The sequence below is a fragment of the Anguilla rostrata genome, chromosome 4, assembly GCF_018555375.3.
Source record: "Anguilla rostrata isolate EN2019 chromosome 4, ASM1855537v3, whole genome shotgun sequence".
Lineage (NCBI taxonomy): Eukaryota > Metazoa > Chordata > Actinopteri > Anguilliformes > Anguillidae > Anguilla > Anguilla rostrata.
Window position 1 is genome coordinate 16231465 of NC_057936.1, and position 20946 is coordinate 16252410.

General features: G+C 38.4%; 1 protein-coding gene across 1 annotated transcript in view; it reads right to left on the minus strand.

Annotated features, from left to right (window-relative positions):
- Nucleotides 1–12523, minus strand: part of cdh19 (cadherin 19, type 2) — a 29600-nt gene extending 17077 nt beyond the window's left edge. Inside the window, exon 1 of the mRNA XM_064330965.1 lies at nt 12295–12523. The gene's annotated coding sequence lies outside the window, so the exon portion shown is untranslated. The remainder of the gene's footprint in view (nt 1–12294) is intronic.
- Between the last annotated feature and the right edge of the window lie 8423 nt (nt 12524–20946).

Sequence of the window (20946 nt, forward strand, 5' to 3'; positions counted from 1 at the left end):
AGTAATAATAAACATACACTATTAAGACCAAGGAGGTACACGTTGCAAACTCTGAAAAAGTGTCATTAACAGTTCAGATTGACAAACAGGAACACTTATTATACGAAAGCAAGGGGATGAAAAGAGCAATGTGGCATCTGATGCTAGGCTTATGTATTATCTGCTGTCAGCCACCACTGACATGCAGTATATGTTTTATATACGTCATTATATATTTTCTTACTATTTGTGTGTGTGTATGTGGTTGTGTGTGCATGTGTGCGTGAGTGCACGCACTTGTGTACAACAACAAAGACACAATTCAGCAACTGCCAGAGATCATCCAAATTATGAAAATTGTTGCCACCTCCCGAGGTGCTGATTTGCTGCAATGATGCACACTTCTCTGATATTGCCGTATATTGTATAGGTGTACAGTAGTATGATGGTTATGTGTGATTTAATTTTTATAACGGTATATTTTTCTATTTATCTTTACTTTGAAGACTTCATAACTCCAGCTCCTTAGCAAGTCCTTTAGCCAGGTAAGCGATATATAGTGTGTGTAAAATGATATCCATGTACACTGCACACACACACACACACACACATGCACACACATACCATTCCATTAACTAGTACATTAGACTAAGTGACTAAAAGAACCATGCTCTACCATGGATGAAAGCCTCTTATTATTCATTACATTATTTCCTTAAGTATATTGCTGTATTAATCTAATTTCATGGTAAATGGATTTATTACAGTTATAATAAAATGTTGTCACACTATACAATGGTCTCTTAATAACTGTGTCAAAGTATAATACGTAATATGAAATATGCATTTTGTTTAATCCGGTATTATTAAATGGTAAATGTATCGTTAAAGAGATGGTGGTTTCCCAAACCCAACAAGGATTGGTAGGCTGTATACATGCTGCTCAGAACAATGCATACTGCAACCTTGTGTGAAATTGTACCTGCTTTTTCTTTTCTTTACACTGTGATACTGCACTGGCCTACTGATAATAATAATAATAATAATAATAATAATAATAATAATAATAATAATAAAAATAATAATAATAATAATAATAAAATAATAATAATAAAATTAGTAGTAGTGCAACTTTAATGCTAATGTTTTAGGAGGCAAATACAACAGGAACTAAAAAGAATTGGCAATAGTATTTTTACATGTGAAACCATTTCAAGTTCATAAATGTTTGGTAAAATACCATTCAAGTTCAGGAATATTTGTAATGTATTAAAACTTTTTTTTTTTTTTTTAAGCTTGTTCCTTGTAGAGTGTATTAGGCTGCCCAAACAAAGAACACTTCACTGGTCTTGCATAAGTATGTGTAGTTGATGTGCATTCCCTGTCTGTCTCTTGCTCAGACAGGGGTAATCGTTGGCTTAAAATGCCAAAATACAAACAGCGGAACTGATAGACCTTACAGTTGTCTTGCTGTGCTGCGTTCTTCGTCAGTACAATTTAACACACTAGCCTGATGGCACATCATCACTGATTTGACTTATTATGGAAAAGACAAGAGGAAATGCATTCTGAAACGCGTAGGCTCTTAAACTGTCAGTTCCAAAGTTTCAAATTGTACTACTTTTTGGATTTGTTTCTTGCCATGATTTATTTGAGCTGAGACTCCTTATGTGTTATCAGCATCTCTGTCATACCATGTCCTTACCATTACCCTGTCAAAATGACAACCCACTGTGCATCTCTGAAGGTGTTATAACAGTGTTTGTGTGGATTTATTTGCTTTTGTGGGTGGGCAGATGTGTACCTGAATGAGTACTAATGCTTATTTTAACATTGCATGTCTGTACAAGAACTCATCCATTTATGTCTGTATGAGTAGCTTGCATGTGCAATTTTGGAGTTTGTTTTTTTTTGTCAAAATATAAAACATGTGCAGGAAGCAATGATGAGTTCCAAAATGAGAGGACATATGTAGCATGCCAAGGGTTGAATGGGTTTAAGACACCCGTGTTAACATCATGATTTTTTATTTTTTTTTGGTCTTGAATACTTGAAATATATATAAATATAAACATACATGCACACACAGTACATGACCAGAAGTATGTGGACACCTGCCATCCAAAATCTCATCCAAATTTATTGGCATTAATTTGGAGTCGGTCCACCTTTTGCTACTCTAATTACCTCCATTAATCTAGGAATGCTTTATATTAGATATTGGAGCATTGCTGCAGGGATTCGCTTCCATTCAGCCAAAAGAGAATTAGTGAGAACCGGCAGTGATTTGGCGCTTGGCTCACAGGTGGCTTTCCTACTGATCCCAAAGGTGTTGGATGGGGTTGAGGTCAGGGCCCTGTGCAGGCCAGTGAAGTTCTTCCACACCATTCTTTACAAAACCATACCTATATGAACCTTGCTATGTTATTGTTATTATTATTATTATTATTATTAGTAGTAGTAGTAGTAGTATACCTTTGCCTTTGTTGATTGAATAAAGTAGTCATGCCATGTGCATGTGGAATGACCACACTTTTCAGTACTTGCTGTTATTGTGTATTCAATTTAATATTTGCTTATTTCCTAAGAATCTACAAGTGAAGCCTTTCATGAAGACAATAAAATTTTTATGGATAAGAGGCAATCCAAATATCAGCTTGGTCTTCCCTCTTCAGACTTCTTCCCAAATACTCTACATTTTCAATAGAATAGCAAAAAATAACTTACTAAAGTAATCAACATTTCCAGGAAGGCCAGGACGTTAAAACAATTAAAAGTGATGCAACTCTAAGAAAACTAATTTTAGAGTTGAAGAAGTCTAACTTTGCATCCAGCTGGATGAGGAAGCCTCAAAAAATGAGAAAGAACAAAACACGTTATTGTACTTCATTGGAGGAAGCACAACGACATTCCTCAAACATTACATAGAGTCTCCAGCCCTTATGACTAATTTAATTAAACTCCTTTCAGTGAAATGGATAAGGACATGCTTCTGCAATTAATAACTTTCAATGGTATTTATGTAAATATAAAAAGTTTGGAACATTGCAGTATGGTCAAAATAAAATCCTTAAAGTTCAGTGTGCCTAACATCTTTCTGTAAGCTTGTATGATGAGCAAGTAGAGGCTCTTATAGGACAGAATTCTGGATAAAACTGAGAATTTTCATTTCTGAGGAATCAGGAATAGAACCAATTACAAACCGTTAGCATATCTACTGTGAAGGTCTAAAACATAATTCTGTGGTGTGTTTTAATATATAGATGTGAGCTTCATTTGAGTTTATGACACAAACATAAAAATCTGAACAATCGAAAAAAAAATGTAAAAAGTTATTTCAGCAGCAAGAGGGGAACTTTGTGAGATAAACATATTTATAGATAAAATCATGGTCTGTTCTTTTTTGGCCTAAAAGAATAATAAAAAAAATAAAATAAAAAAACATTTGCAAAACACAAACTGCTCTTTGCATTTTTGCTTCAGCAATTAGCAAACTAGAGGCAAATTCAATTATGCATTATGCGCGTCCATAAACATCTGCCATTGCATCAGCCAGAAAACAATAAAACACAAAAAATGGCATAATTTGTTCCAAGCCTTGTGCTGTACAGGATTAGTCAAACACACACTTAGGAACACTGAAAGTAGTTGCAAGCCTGCCAGCCTGCCATCTTGTGCCATACAGCCACTACAGATGATGCTGCTGCCTGGCTCATCTTCAACCTTTCCAAGTTCTCCCACATCACTCCTCTGCTGAGGTCACTCCATTGGCTACCGGTCACTGCCAGGATCAGGTTCAACGTCCTGACCATGCCTACACTGCGGCCAACAGGACGGCCCCGGTCTACTTATAAGGACATGATGGAATTCTATACACCTGCTCAACCACTCCGCTCTGCAGCTTTCACCCCCTCCCATCCGGGTAAAGGGTTCTCGCTCATCCCTATCACGGAGCTTCTCCACCCTAGCTCCCCAGTGGTGGAACAAACTCCCTGTCCCTCTTCGAACCATTCCCTCATTACCCATCTTCCACTGTGGCCTGAAGACGCATCTCTTCAGATTATACCTGGACTAACTGAAACCACTCTGCAGATCATTTCACTTAAATTCCCCTCTTTCATGCCACTCATGTTACATGTACCTTCATTCCAGCACTTATCGTACTTTGTATTATCGTCCTAATGCTGTAGCTTGTACTGCCCCCTAGTTTGACTTAGCATAGGTTAGGTAAGAATAATGTTCACTGTGTGAACTGGACTGTGTTCTTGTCTATGAATAACTGTACAAAATGAGTATTGTACCTAATTGAATCTGTGATTTGTAGTTGTCCCAATGACCTTACTATGCATTGTTGTTCATCGCTTTGGATAAAACCTTCTGCTAATAAAATGTAATGTAATTCCATTTTTAAGTTCATTATGTGTAAGTGTTTAAAATACTGATATAAATGGTATTACAAGTAATGCAGTTAATTTATTACCATAAAGAGTGGCATTTCAAATTTATGGACCTGTTATGGTGCAATGTCATTTTTTAATTGTGCCCCACCTAGTAGATCACAATAACTACCTTTCTACATTGTTATATGAAAAATGAAGCAGAACCTATAACTATATTTCACTAAATTTATATTAGAAAGACAGCTGTCTGGATTCAAACATTTGTTTTGAATTTATAAGCAAATCCATTAAGTCTTCTTTATTCATAAATAGTTATTTGAGTTCAGTAATCAACAAAAATATCTCACTATAAAGTGAAGAAAATGTAAAACATAAAATGATCATTTTTTTTATGAACACTTTTTATTTGAAAATCAAATTCAGGTTGATTAAATCGACACCAATATGTCATAAATTCAGGATCTGAAGTCAGAATCTAACAAAATGGAAGCATGGTGATGAAAGGGTTTTGATTATCTCTTCCTGATTGGTCCTCGGTATGAATCTATGCCCTTTTGCAAAGGTATCGTGATCTCCAAGTTACTTTGTGAATCTCCTGTTTCAGTTACTTTATTCACTCTTCTAAAGCCTTGCCCCCACATCCCCTTCTCCTCAAAAGCAGTCTTTGTAGTCCTTAAAGAGCCTTTTTTATGCCTTCGTTCAATCAGCCAAGGGGAAGAGAGATGGAGGAGGTCTGGAAGCATGTTCTTTCTTTGGTTCAAGCCTAAAAGCAACAGTGAACTTCTTTTGTAGTCTGTCCGACGACATTAAGCCAGAAGCATGCACAAGGGAGATGCAGTCTGGAACTAATAATAGTGTAAATGATGCACAGCATTGGCAGCTTTGATCCTGTCGTCATCGGAAACCTCATCTCATGCCACTGCAGTAGAGTGAATTAAGCTTTAGTGAGAGCAGACTGTATTAAAAGCGTCTCGACCTTATTTGCAGTGTGACTTAGAGGCGGTTGTGTGGAAGTTGTGTTTTAGGAATATACAATGGAAAAAGCCTTCACAATATGAAGAGGAGGCCTACATAACCTTTTACTCATATACAGTACTGTTTTCTCACCAGTGTGAAAAGGATGTATCCTATGAGTGAAATTGACATTTCAGAGAATGAGCTCTGACTGTACATTATCATTATAATTTTTCTGTGATTTGTAATACTTGATATTTTAACTTTCTCATATTAAAAATGCCATATTTGATACCTTTTCAAACTGTCATTTTTGTAACATATCTATATATCTGTTCTGCAATTGCTCCGTTGAGCTATTTTCCATTGGCACCATCATGTGTGACAATCCTGCCAAGTATTCAAATGTTATGATGCATATATTATTATTGTATAGCTATTTAGGCCACTATAGCAGAGACTATAGTGTGTATTTCAAACTACTTTAGGTGAAAGATGTTTTGTGGGTTTATATTGCTGTAATCAAGATATCGGCTAAGCTCCTCCTTTTCTTAGTTTTACAGAGGAATGTGAACATGGATGAAAGTTGAAATGCTATGAAAAGCATGTCTTTGAGCCAGTGGTCCACACTATTGGTCCTGGAGAACTGCATCGTCTGCTGGCTTTTTTATTTAAGGCCAATTTCTACTCCAACAACAGAATGTCACTGCAACCCAATGACATGTGATGGATGTTACTGGTCGCAGCAACATTTGGTTTATACTTCAGGCAACTGTCACGTTGCTGAGGATGTCGCTCAAACATAAAACACATTGAACCCTGACCCTGTCGTTGCATCTGACATTATGGTAATGTCTCAGTCAGGGGAGCATTTGCTAGTACGTTAGCTCAGTGTTTCTCAACCTCAGTCCTGGGGGCCCACTGTGTATACTGGGTTTCGTTCCAACCACAACTGCAATCCCAGAATTGTAACAAGCTATTATTTCTTTTTAATTAGGTGCTTCTCATGTCAGAGGGATTATTTGCTTAAGCCACCTTGTGTGAGAAATAGCTATGCATGCCATAAAGAATAAAAGTTAATATTCAAATTGTGCTATATTGTTACTAATTGGGGAAAGTGTGGACACCTGGCCACTAAATCGAATCATTTGATAGATTTGAGTCAAACCTGTATTGTGCTAATTAGTTTAAGGGAAATATTATGCACTTAACGCACTTAAACACGTGTGTTCAGTAACCTAATTAGGAGCCTATTAGTTCCCCTCGTTAATTTGATCTGTTAAAAATGTTACCTCTTTAAGTGATTGTTTGCAAGTATGTGAACAGAAATACAAATTAGCACAATTTACAAATTATTATTAATAATGATGTAATTCCAATGATTGATGCTGAGCTAAACTGTGTTCAGAATGAGATACTAGGCTACAATCCAACATGGGAAGCAGCTACAATGTTACAAGTTATCAATGTTAATAGTATGTATTGTGAATAGTTAGAATTACACATCTGTGGTTAGCAAACTAGATAGCAAGTGTTCATGTAGGCTACTCTTGTGAATGTTTCAAAGTTATTTGCTTTAACAGCAACTTAGTTATCTTTCCTATATAATTAACAGTAGCCTATCAAATTGTAACCTACATTACTGTAGGCTGTGGTTATCACTGTGATAGCTCTCTGCAATGATACATCAAGCACCCATAGCCTACAAATTATCACTGTTTTGCAGGTGATTGCATGGGATGAGTGAAGATACTTCAGATTGCTGTTTGTTATGTGTGAATGCACCGTCAGAATTGCTACTCAATTTTGTTTTACTCTGTGTAATACTGTCTGTCTGTCTGTCTGTCTGTCTCTCTATCTATCTATCTATCTATCTATTTATCTATCTATCAGGTGTGGATTGTATTGCAATAATTCAAGAGACCAGATTGGCAATTCTGTAATTTGGAGCAAAAGACAAAAAATTGCAGTGTTTGGCAATGTATGTGTTGTTCTCTAAGATATGGCATGCACAGATAATAATAATAATACTAGTAATAACATTTTTAATCAGGAAAACAGAGCATATTTACACTTTTCTCTTCCCCAATGCTGTGCACAGTACTGCATGGCAATCTTTGGCCATATAATGAATGTTAAACCTATTAAATGTAAAGTTAAGTAAATTCACACAATGATATGCAATACTCTTGACTAGCACAACCTTTGACAACAAAGTAAACAGTACAGAAAATTACAAACGTCCACATTATCATGTTAAATTCCAGGCCTAGAATCAGTTCTTAGAGCTTTTGCTGGCTTGTGCATGAACTAATGGTGCAAAGACACACAGTGGGTCAAGAAACAGCTGAGCTGCCAATTGTCTATTTGCTTCAACAAAAAATGTGTGACTATCCCAATATGTTTGTGTTTAACTATATATTGTCACTGTTCCAATCCGTTTGCTTTTTAACTGTGTATATAATGGACCATTGTTAACTACATGGCACTTAACACTCCCAGTAATTCAAGAGGTATCAATTAATGATGCTCAATTTCCTTGACACAATTAAATATAATTCAACATTTATGACTTGTGACCATTTGTGTGTCTGAACTAGACATATTCATATTTGCTACCTCGTGGAGTGACATTTCAATTAGTGCTCAATGAATCGTGGTCTAATGAAGAGCTGTCACAAAGCTGCCAACAGCCTTCACTGAAGAGGCAAACTGCAGAAAAGTGAGAAGACACAGCTGAAATCAACTCCGGTATCTCCACGACACTTTAGTGTGAATATTTCCTATCAAATCAGGAGATTTTATCTATAAAAAAAATTACCTCAAGACGGATTAATACCTAATAATCTGGGAAAACAAAAAGATTAGTAACATACAAATTGTATTTGTAGTCCACTTGATGCTACATGAAGACCACAAGTCTAGTGATTTCACAAATTCCTATTACTTTTCAGTATTAATTGAATCTGAATGTGCTTTAATACTGAAAACAATCTGGTGCACCAAATGCCATCTTTTAAAATGCAACAATGTTTAAATATAAATTTGTCTCTCAATAAAACAATGAATAAATATCTTGTCAGTAATTGCACCTGAAATGTATTTCAATAATACATTTTTCCAATAACTTACATACCCTAATAATATTGAAATATAAAGCATCTAACATGCTGTTCTACTAAAATTAAATAAGGTTATTAAGACTGTTATTAAGGTAGTTAAGGCATGATTTGAATTATGAGCAAATTTATACAGTTTAGAATAAATAAACAAATATTTAAATTATATGCTGTGCAATCCATTTACATCTACTATGACTTTGCAGAGCTCCTTGACAGAGCCATCGTGATCATTTTGCGGTCATTGTTGTTGTTTTGTATGCTGTTTTATACTGCTTTGGCCCTGTCTTGGCTAGGTCTCACTTGTAAAAGAGGTTTTAATCTCAATGTGACTTCCTAGTCAAATAAAGGTTTATATATATATATATATATATATATATATATATATATATATACAGCATTGTAACCAAGACGCAAGGCATTTTTAAGGGTTTAAAATAAATTGCGGCTGTTTCAGTGATATACTTCAGGCCAGCTTCACAGACTCGGATTAAGCTTAGTCCTGGATTAAATTCAGATGGAGAAATGGAGAATCTCCATTCAAAATTGAATTTAGTCTAGGAATAGGTTTAACGTGCCAGTGAAACTGGCCCTTTAAGTTTAAAAAATAAATAAATACAATGAGCTCCATAATGTTTGGGACAAAGACTTTTTTTTATTTATTTGGCTCTGTACTCCACATTTTATTTTTGTAACCAAACAATTCATGTGCTTAAGGTACAGATTCTCAACTTTTATTAAAGGACATTTTTATGCATTCTGGTGTCACCATGTAGACATTACAGTACTTTTATACATTTCAGGGCACCATAATGTTAGGGACAAATTGTTCACTGGTGTTTATAATTAGTCTGGTGCATTCAATTGCTTCCTCAGTGCAGGTTTAAGGGAGCTATCAGGATCTAGGCTTGTTTTTAGACTTTTGATTTGGCATTGGAGTCTCTTATTGGCATTTGCCAACAGGAGGATCAGAGTTCCCAAGCAAAAAAATAGTATAACCAGACCTGTGCCAATAAAGGTCAAGGTAGCCATTGTGAGGCTGAGAAATAAGAAAAGTAAAAACAGTCAGAGACATTGGCTAAACCTTAGTCTTACCAAAATCAATGGCTTGGAACATCATTAAGATGAAAGCACTTGTGAGCTCAGGAATCACAAAGGGCCTGGTAGGCCAAGGAAGACCTCTACAGTTGATGACTGAAATTCTCACCATAATGCAGAAAAACTCACAAAAACCTGTCTGACAGGTCAGAAACACTCTTTGGGAGGCAGGTGTGGATATGTCAGAAACCAATGTCCACAGGAGAATTAATGAGCAAACTACTGAGGCTACACTGAAAAATGCAAATCACCAGTTAGCTGCAAAAACAGGATGGCCAGGCTAGTTTGCTATGAGGTACCTAAGACCCTGCAGAGTTCTGGGAAAAAAGTATTGTGGACAAATGAGACCAAGACTCACTTGTATCAGACTGATGGCAAGAGCAAAGTGTGAAAGCCAAAAGGACCCCCCCCCCCCCCCCCCCAGGTACTGACTCACTTGTATTAACTGAAGATGTAACTGCTGATAGCAGCATCAAACTCTGAAGTGTACAGAAGTATCTTATCTATGCACTTCAGAATTCATTGATGATGTAACTGCCGATAGCAGCATTAGAATGAATTCTGAAGTGTACAGAAGCATCTTATCTGCTCAAGTTCAACAAAATCCCTTCAAACTCATTGGATTGCACTTCATCCTATAGTACTGATATCAAACAGCTAAAGCAATGATTCCAAACATACTGCTAAAGCAACAAAGGAGATTTTCAAAGCCAAAAACTGGAAAATTCTTCACGGGTCAAGTCATTCACCCGATCTGAATCGTGTATTTGTGAATGTATTTTATGCTGAATGGTAAACGAGGCAACTAGCCCCTGAAACATTAGCAGCAGAATATCGCTGCAGTACAAGCCTGGCAAAGCATCACCATAGAGGATACCAGCCCCTGCTGTTGACTATGGGTCACAGACTTAAAGGTCCCATGTCATGCTATTTTTTGGCATTTTATATTATTCAACAAGGTCTACCAAATATGTCTATAAAGTTTTTAAGGGAATATAAATCCAGCTAGTTTTTTTTTATTCTTGGAGCTGAACAGGTTGTTTTGGGTTGCCGTGTTTTTCTGATCGATCACAACATTGATAAAGTTGTAAACTTGTATAATACCACGCTAATTCACAAGTTAAAGGTCCAGGACATTTAAATATATGAAGTCTTTGCAGCTGTGTTGTTTTAATAATTTCTTGAAAATGATTCGAAGAATCCCCTTCCCCCTTGATTAAACGCCAGGTTTTCAGTGGGCGAGGTTAACTGGGTAGGGTGTACATCACTAAAATTCTATGACTGGTGAAATCCTTTCTACTTGTCTACTAAGATGTAAGTGATGCACAAGCCAATTTTGTGCAGGCAAGCTAAGTTGGAAACGCCTAAGCATTGCACTTTCTCTGGATGCAGAAAAACCAATACACTTTTTTCTTTTCCAGAAAATGAAGAGACCCACAAGAAATTGGTTTAATTAGTGGGAACCCACAGGCACTACAATATTGCAATAACCCCCGATAGTTAATATTTGTTGTTCCCATTTTCATGAGGAGCACTACATCAACTCTCTACAAAAACACCGTGGCTTTGCTAAAAAGGTAGCATCGATGCACGGTGCGGTGCCTTCCCTCCATTCAACTCCCTCCCAACTGTTGCTGTTAGTAACACTTGACACCAGTGGTCGCAGAATAGACGTGATGGATTGGCAAGTAGGCTTACCGTTAGCTAGTGTTAATTAATTAATTAAAAGCGTAGATTTATGGAATTAAAGCATTTCTTATTCGGCTGTAATGTCCAGAGTATGAGACTGCTGTGGAGTCAAATGTGTACAGTTACAACGTTATTACATCTTGAATGAACTGCAGGTTTAACAATATTATGGCAAAGCCTAGCTTATATTGCTTTCTTTCGTGTTGTCCGGTAGTGTACAATCTGCTGTAACCTAGTGACGAGGAATGATGTATATATGAGGTTTCCTACGGATATGAATATTAAAGAGCAGAGGATACAGATGATGCTACACGTGATGTCACATGCCAGTATATGGGTGATACACTAACCAAGAGATTGCAAAGAGGCTCTAAAATACAAATGATTATAAACCTCTGTTATTATTTGTTAAAAACCAGAATTACTGGGTGTGGGGCATTATTTATTTATTTATTTATTTATTCATTTGTTTAAATTTTGTAGACTTGGATTCTCATTTGGCTTTTGGGCCACAAGGCCTGCACAATGGTAATTGTTCAATACGTGCTCTTTGAAATATAGTCACCTAAAGCCATTTGGAGGTGATTAGATTAATTTAAGAAAAAATACATATATGTCACAGTATCAAGTATACTACAGAACTGAGATTTGCATTTTCAAGAGTTCAGTGGCCTACTAAGCCTTGAAAGAGAGTGATGACACGTTGCAAGACCACAGACAAATCACATAGACCTCAGACAAAGACTGCAACCTGAATGGTTTGTATTTCCGCCTCCCTGAAAGTCCTATGCAGTCTTAAAAAAGTGACTTCTATTTCCAAAAACACACTTGTGTTCCAAAACACTGTATGCAAAATATATTTGTCATATGTTAAATAAGCTTGAAATGGATTTTTAAAGAAAAACAACAAAAATATGACAAATAAAAACTTCCAAGCTTGCCAAAACCCAACTTTTCATAAATTACATACAGTCAGACCTTATAAAGTTTGAAAAAAGTCCACTCATTCACAACAGTAAGCTTAGATCTGACAGTAAACAAAGCAAGCTTCCTACCTTTGCATGTTAGATCTGTATAAATCACACCTTCCCAGATCTCCAGGAGCTACAGGAAAACATTGCAGGGTATTTTGTACCAAAAATTCAGAATCGGTCTGGTCGAGGTGTTTACAGAATTGCAGAGTTAAAGCAAAAATCTCTTGGGAGACAAACGCTGTGGTCACCCACACACTGAACACTCCCTACCACTGAAGCCCTCCCTTCCCTCTCTTTCTCTTTTTTCATTTTGTGAAACTTCTACAGAGGAAGAGCAAACACAGGCACTTTGTCTGGGGGTCACATCTGAACTGGGCCGTACATTCACAGCCTTCATTATGATGCAGACAGCTAAGGCCTGGAGAGACAAATGGATATCTATCTTTTTTTCTGCTTTGTGAACAATACAGCACTTATTAGAATCTAGCTGGTGGGGCTGGATGGTGATCCATCTTAAGTGAGTATTTCTGTGAGCGATAAGAAAGTCCAGTCTCCGTTTTGACATTTGAGTTCAAGGCACAAATTCATCGATTCACCGGCCTCGACATCAACATGTTAAAAAAAGACATGCTACTTCTGACCTCAATTGTGACTCCATTAGTGTTTTAGAGTAGAACATCTTTTGGACACAGAGAGGGTTTCTGTGGAAAACCTACATGATGACAGTTTCAGGAATCGCAATTATTATCCTTAACAATAACAGTTTTTTCTCTGATTAGACTGTTCATCTTTTAAAAGTTCTACACGGTATGCAAACCAGATAATATGTAACAGTAACCACAAAAGTCACTATTCCTGGTGTTATTTTCTTTGTTTGGTGCAAGTTAAATTTACTGCGTGCTGGACTGCATGATTAACCGTTTGTCCATCTGCGTTTATTTGTTGCGATTAACTACACACATAAATGGTAACTGTGTTTGTGAATAATTATAAATGTAATCATTTATTTGAATATGTTTGCATATGTATAGTGATTGCGTAGTTTACATTTACCGGTCCTCCAAAACTGAACACTAAATGTTCCAATTTTGAACTTTCATCAGTAGCTTACCTCCAGATTTTGTCCTGTTAGCATGTTAATTGAAAGAATCAAAATGTCAGTGTTATGGGAGAAGCAGGGTGGATAATCTTTGAACTTAACAAAGGAGCTTTCAGAAAAATTACAAATACCTCCAAAATCCTAAAGGTTTGAGTAACAAAGTATTTGTAATGTGTTACTACCTACTTTAGGTTTCCATATCAAGTAGATACATTTTCAGATGTGTACAAAAAACATTTTAAATCAGCCCTGTTCTCGGTGTGTAATTTAGCCAGTCTTGTTATAATGTTGCAGAACATTCATCAGTATAGTGTCGATTGGCAACAAACTCATGAGACATTTCCACCCCTGAAATAAAGGCCATGTTTTCCATGAAATGTGCTGATGGTACTGTTTCATCCTGAAATGTAGTCTTGTCACATTTTTTGCCACTGAGCCAAGTACCGTAAAAACATGCTGACGGTCTCCGCATCATTTGCTTCCCAGTGCGGCAGTAGACCTCCCCCATCCACTTGCCACCCTGGGGACAGTCGTGCATGGCCAGTGATGGCAACCGTGGCCTCCACAATGAAGACAAAGCAGGTTCTATGATCCAGGAAATGAAGCCCATCTCCAGTCTCCCACTGGGCGGAATCGTGGGCAGCAGTTTGAGGCAGGGTCAGGGCAGTTGAGTAGTGAGGTCTCTAGCTTCAGCTTTAAGAAGCGCTGGACTCCAATTCCCCTGGTGACAGGAATATTCTTGACTTCCTTTCATGGACAAATGGTTCATATGTACACTAGAAACAATATATAAAATCTTGAACAATTGTTTACATGTTACAATGTGATATTGGCTTTAGTATGATGCACATGTAATTCGTGGTAGCTACTGGTTTTGTTTTTGCTATTTACTAAGTTTAGTGGCAGATACTCAGGGCATTTAGAATAAATCATTGGATCAGATAGGTCTAATCTAATTTCAGTAATTAGTAAAAAGCTTTCCTGTGTGTTGGTCAAAGCTTTCATAATTAACATTCATATTCACCAACGCTTACTGAAGGAAGGCTTCATTTGAAATGTCACCCATACCACAATTCTGAATTTAATGATCGTTGCACTCAGATCAATATTGTTCTCATTTGATTGGTTCAACTGCATCAAAAAAATCGATGTCATCTACTGAAAAAGTATCTTCCCAAATAGTGAGTGGATGAGAGTAAATGATATGTGTATTATTATATTCACCTTTTACATGTGGAAAATGTTAAATGCTAAAGTAAAAGCCACTCTAAAAAGATGGCTTGAGGTTCTGCTGTGAAAAGCTCAGCCATTTCTCATTTTATGGTTTTATAATGAAATCCAAGGTGTTTCCAGAAATTACTTGAAACAGTTTTCACGCCCTTGTAAGAAAGCGCAATGGTCTGGCAGGAATGATTTAGTTGATAAGCAGAGGAGTCTGATCGATTGCTGAGAAACACTGCTGAGCTATCAATTAAGAGGGAATGGAAGGTAAAAAGCAAGCATTAACATGGATAAGCTGTTGTGTCCTGACAATGACCTCTGTAGGAACCTGAAATTTCAATTCAAGACCCAGACTGCAGAGGATATGCTGGTCGTGTTTCTGAATGTATTGTTCCTCCCCTCTGAAAAACAAAATTATGCATACATTGGCATAAAATAGATAGTGGAATAAAAATGCTACATTCTAGCTTTTGAGTGAAAATTGATTTATGCCAAGCACTTCTAGCTTTGGAGTGACAAATATATAGAAGACATTAAGACATTGTCATCTTTAAGTGAAAAGCAAGGAGGGAAAGAAAGTCAAATGTTTGTACAAAATGTCAACAGCCATAAATAAGTTACTGGACTTGAAAGTGTACATCTCAGGATATATGCAGCTGTGAAGCATGTACGCAATATGTTCTATAGTATTACCATAGAGTTTTGTCATTTATACTGACATACAAATAATTGCCATGCTAATTGTCCATTTTTCTCATTTACAGTTGCCTTTTTGTTGGAAAGGCTATACTGTCACTAACAAAGAAATAGCTTTCTAGAGACACACACAATAGGCTCTCTCTTCTCTCAGAGGCCTTTTGATTTTAACTGTTCGGTGTTAAGTACAGAGGCTATCTAAACGTCCAGTGCTACTTCTGCCTGATACTGTCGTAAATACGAAAATGCTGCCCTGAGGATATTTTTTGTGCACAGATGCTGTCCAAATGATGTACCTTTATTTAAGCTGACTTCTAAAGATATAATCATTGGTTATTAAATTTATACGGGGCAGTCACTTTTTTCTAGCCACATGCATATGATATGAAAGGCCATCTTTAAAAGCCATACATAATGGGTAGATTCATACATCAACATAATCGGTAGACTGTAATAATGTAAGTTGTGAAATTGGTAAATGCCATTTTGGGAAAAATAACATTACTTGTTTAACAAAATATTTTTCCCTGTGCACTAGCTTTAAAAGACTTTCACCTGAAACCATCAAGATTGGTTTCAATGGCCTGTTTCTTTTGTCACTTGTTGCTGCTAGTCTACACCATTCTCTAAAGAGACTATTGGTCTGCGTTAAACACGGCTGAATTTCTGAAACAGTGAAAGCCTTGGACACAATACATCAATACTAAGTTGGGCAACTGCATTGCAAATTAACCTGCAGTGGGTTTCTCATGTATTCCTCTTGGCAATGTCTCATTACCAGATTTTGTGTTGATTTATTGTCAAATTATGAATTAGTTGTTTATTTTGTTAATACTATTCTCACACAGAAAGTCCAGACACACTGTGCAGCTCTGAATTAATGAGTGCAAATGAATGTTGTTTAGTCCATGAGCAAAACTGTAAAAAATAAATAAATAAATTCTATAATAACGATGTGATCTGTGTGTGTGTGTGCCAGTGTGTCCATGTGTGTACATGTCTGCCTGTACAAGGAAACACTACATTTTCATAAAATCTTAAATAATTTAAAGAGAGGCAAAGAGTAACCACTGACTGAACATCCCCTGTCACAGCAGTAACACCATTTATTCCACCTACTCTGCACCCCATCAGCACCCCCCCATATCCCCCCACCCGCGTGCTGGGGCCATTACACATTTTTAATCCATAACACCACTGGATCTATCTACCTCACTTCAGACATTGGCTGCTTATTGATCCAAGAACCTCATCAAGTGTTCTCTTTCAGTCCACCCAAGTGGCTGGGATTGACTTTGCAAATCCCCCCTCAAAGTATTTTCATCCCTGTATTGCTTCTCAGGACTTGTACTACATTGCATTCTTATTGTCTTACAGACTCTTTGAGACTAAAGTAAAAAGTATAAAGTACCAGTATATGTATTTCAGGAAAGAAGTATCAGTGTTGCTGTGTAACAGCATAAAGCATATTATTTTAATACCCATATGTATCTATCCTGCTGTAGGGGAAAACACAAATTATAGAATCCTGAGTATAAATAATTAAAACGTGTCTGTTTTAACAATACTTATAAGTAAAAAAAAGGAATGCAGGAGATACAAATATATTACCTCATGTGGTGATCAAATGACGCAAAAGCATAATCACTCATAATTAATCTTAAATTAATAATAATTCATTTCTTAGAATGAATGAATTAATTTGAACAGTTTTCAAAGAGTTTTCCGCAGTGATCACTACGGCCGTTTACATAGTGTTACACTGCCCTCATCGTGGCAGGGGACTTCAACAAGGCAAACCTTAAAAAGGTTATGCCAAACTTTTTCCAACACATCAAGTGTCCTACCCGAATGGACAAGACGCTTGATCACTGTTATTCACCATTCAAGGAGGGCTACAAGGCTACCTCTCTACCACCATTCGGCAAATCAAACCATGCCACCATTCGGAGTACAAGGCGGCGTCCTACAGGCTGAGGCGAGCGATCAAGCATGCGAAGCATCACTACAAGGACAGTGGAGTCACAGTTCCAGCAGCGAGACACCCGACGCGTGTGGCAAGGACTACGGGACATAACAGACTATAAGGGCAGGCGCCCCCCTATGGGGAGTGCTGACACTACTCTGGCAGATGAGCTGAACTTCTAACGTTAGCCTGAGGGCTAGCGCAGCTAGCGTGGATAACATGAGTTTCCCCCCGGAGCTGCAAGCTCACTCATCCTGTCAGAGCACGACGTGAGGAGAGCCTTGAAACGGATGGACACCAGGAAAGCTGCGGGACCAGATGGAATCTCCGGACGAATCCTCAAGACCTGCACTGATCTCCTGGCTCCTGTGTTCACCACCATATTCAACCTCTTCCTGGCCCAGTCCATGGTCCTCACATGCTTCAAGAGGACCACCATTGTCCCTGTACCCAAGAACGCTTCCCCAGCCTGCCTGAACGACTACCACCCGGTAGCACTCACCTTGGTGGTGATGAAGTGCTTTGAGAGGCTAGTCAAGGACTACATCTGCTCCTCTCTTCACAGCACCGTGGACCCTCTGCAGTTTGCTTACCGCCCAGATCCACGAACGACGCTGTCTGTCAGGTTCTGCATGCCACTCTCTCTCACCTTGACAACAGAGGGGGGGGCTATGTAAGATTGCTGTTCATTGATTTCAGCTCAGCTTTCAATACCATAGTCCCCTCCAGACTGGCTGCAAAACTGACTGACCTGGGACTGAACACCTCCGTTGTGCCTGGATCCTGGATTTCCTGACCCCCAGACCCCAGGTGGTCAGGGTGGGTAAGCATACCTTAACACTGGAGCCCCCCAGGGGTGTGTGTTGAGCCCTCTGCTGTACTCCCTGTACACACACGACTGTGTGGCCAGGTTCGACTCCAACACCATCGTCAAGTTTGCTGACGACACAGTGGTGGTAGGCCCGATCACCAATCTCCAGGAGGTGGCAGACCTGTCACTGTGGTGCCAGGACAACCGTCTCTTCCTGAACATCAGCAAAACCAAGGAGATGGTGGTGGACTTCTGTAAAAAGAAACGGCTGAGGACCAACACCCCCCTACAGATCAACGGGACACCGGTAGAGAGGGTCAGCAACTTCAAGTACCTTGGTGTCCACATCACAGAGGACCTGACATGGGCACTGCACACCGACACTGTGGTGAGAAAGGGAAGGCATCACCTGTATCACCTCAGACAGCTGAGGAAGTTCAGAGTCTCCAAGAAGATCCTGAAAACCTTCTACTCTGCAACTATTGAGAGCATCCTGATGGGGAACATCACCATACGGGTGGTACGGGAACTGCTCCTCTCTGGACCGGAGAGCCCTGCAGAGGGTGGTGCGGTCGGCTGAGCGTACCATGGGGAGCACACTCCCCACTCTGCAGGACTCGTACCCCAGGAGGTGCTTAAGCAGAGCAAACAGGATTATGAAGGAATCTTTCCATCCCAACAATGGACTGTTTGAGCTGCTGCAGTCAGGCAAACGCCTACGCAGCCACAGGACCAGCACTGAGAGACTTAGGAGGAGCTTCTTCCCTCAGGCCATCAGTGCTTGGAACTTTAACTCCACTGCCAGGACAACTGTCCTGGAATAGTGCGACCAACTACTTGTTTACACATTTTTTTGCACACATTTTTCATTTTTTTTGAATACCTCAAGCACATGCACCTTTTTATCTCTATGTACACTGCAGCACCTTACCATCCTACGGTTTACTCTATTTTTCTTTTTTGTTTGTACTTACTGTATTATATCAGTTGCACTGCTTCCTATGACTTATTTTTTTAACTTTGATCATGTGATCATGACATCATTGGACCAAAATGGCGCCCACTCCTTACACTGCTTTAGGAAAATGGAAGTACAAATGCATTTTTCCTCTTAAAACTGCAACTATTTTGAGAATGTAGAATGCAGATAGGCAGAATAATACTAACCCAAAGTCAGAAAGTATAGAGTCAGCACAACATCATTTGGGATGCATTCAATGACTAGGGATAAAGGGTGTCTGCATCTGAAAGTGTGGAGTTGGCACAATCAAATTTGAGACAAAGATACCTTCTGAAGTTTATAAAAAGACTGAGTACACCATCCCCGACGGAGACAGTTGTGCGCATGGATCAAAATTAATAAGGCTGAACAATGTCAGCATGACAGCCGAATTGGTCCATCACTCCACAATCAAACAGTTGCACGCACACAAGTGTTTATTTGCATCAACAGGAATTAGCATCACTGTGTCAAGGGGGCTCGGGGGGCGGGTGGAGCTGGGTTTGCCACTGCTTACTTACACTTTCTCCAAGAAAAAGATGTAAAACTTTAGTTCTCTCGTGTGGACCCTGTGGCATTAATGAAATTCAGTTTTCAAAGCCTCTCACCAGAAATATAAGACTGGTTGCATTGTCATCTTCCAGGGTACATTTGAGTTATTGTGCATTGCGGTTCAATGCTGACAACTGAATGATGGATTTGCTGTTTTGTGTTATGGTATACTGTGAAACAAACGTAGAAAACGCATTGTGAAGCACAATATTAGATTGATTATTGCTTTCCGAGAGATACTGACATGACCTTGTGATACATTTTACTGATAAAGAGACATTTTCTCTTTTTAGGTGATGGATTTTCAAAACCAAATGTAATACACATGCTCACTTGGAAGGGTGTGCTAATATAGGGTATGTGGTGCTATCCAAATCCAGTCAGTATTCTTTGTTCTTGTAGGTTTTGTCTTAGAAAAGGGTAAGATGTCCATCTGTGTAATTCGACTTCAGAACTAGACTAGAACCAATGCAAAGTCGCAAAGACTGAAAACATTCTATAGCATTTAAGAGCCAGGGTCCATTTTAAGGACTGTGGTCCTGTTATAATTGCAGGACATTGAGGAACAGGTCATTGATCAACCAACTTATTGTTTTTTCATTTAAGGACGATGAAATTAGCATAAGTAAGTCTCAGATTTTTTGACCATCGGTCACAACTTCCTCACACACTGTTGTACATTCTAGGGGGTCAAATTTTTAGGGGTTTAATTATTTCATTATTTTGTAAATTTATTATGACAACCCCTGGCCAACACTAGTTTAAATACAGGGGGTGACAAGAACCATATCTGAGTGAGCAAGCAATAAAAATGCCACAAAGTTCAGAGGTGCCTCTGAGTGATCCCATAAAGATGTCCTTACACAAGCAGTTTCACATTCAGTCAAGAAGTAAGCAGTTTATTGCTCTCAAAGAGAAGAAAGATCATTAACCTTTAACCTAAAGGATGATACATGAAGATAGAATGCTGCAGATTGTGTTTTAAAGGACACCTAGAAAGGCCCCTGATATTTGACCTTATAGATTATGATTATATAATATTCATATTATTAAAGATTCATTTCAGGTGGCCCCAAGCTTCACCTGCTCTGGAGAGAATCACAAAATGTACTACCATTTTTATTGTATGCACCCCAAGTGAGGTGAAGGAGGGATTAGTCAGATAATTTAACAGGGGAATAATTAGAAGAGTAAATTTTGAGATCAAGGATGAGACGTGCCAGGGTACATGGACAATTGTTTTTATTTCCCCTGGGTTTACTGGCTTCATTCATTTCTGCCTGGTCTGAAGGGAATACTACCCTCTATCAGCCCATCAGCACCAGATCTAACTGCAAATCATTTGTCCCAGAGGGTCTCAGATCCAAGTTCTCATCAAGTACAACTTT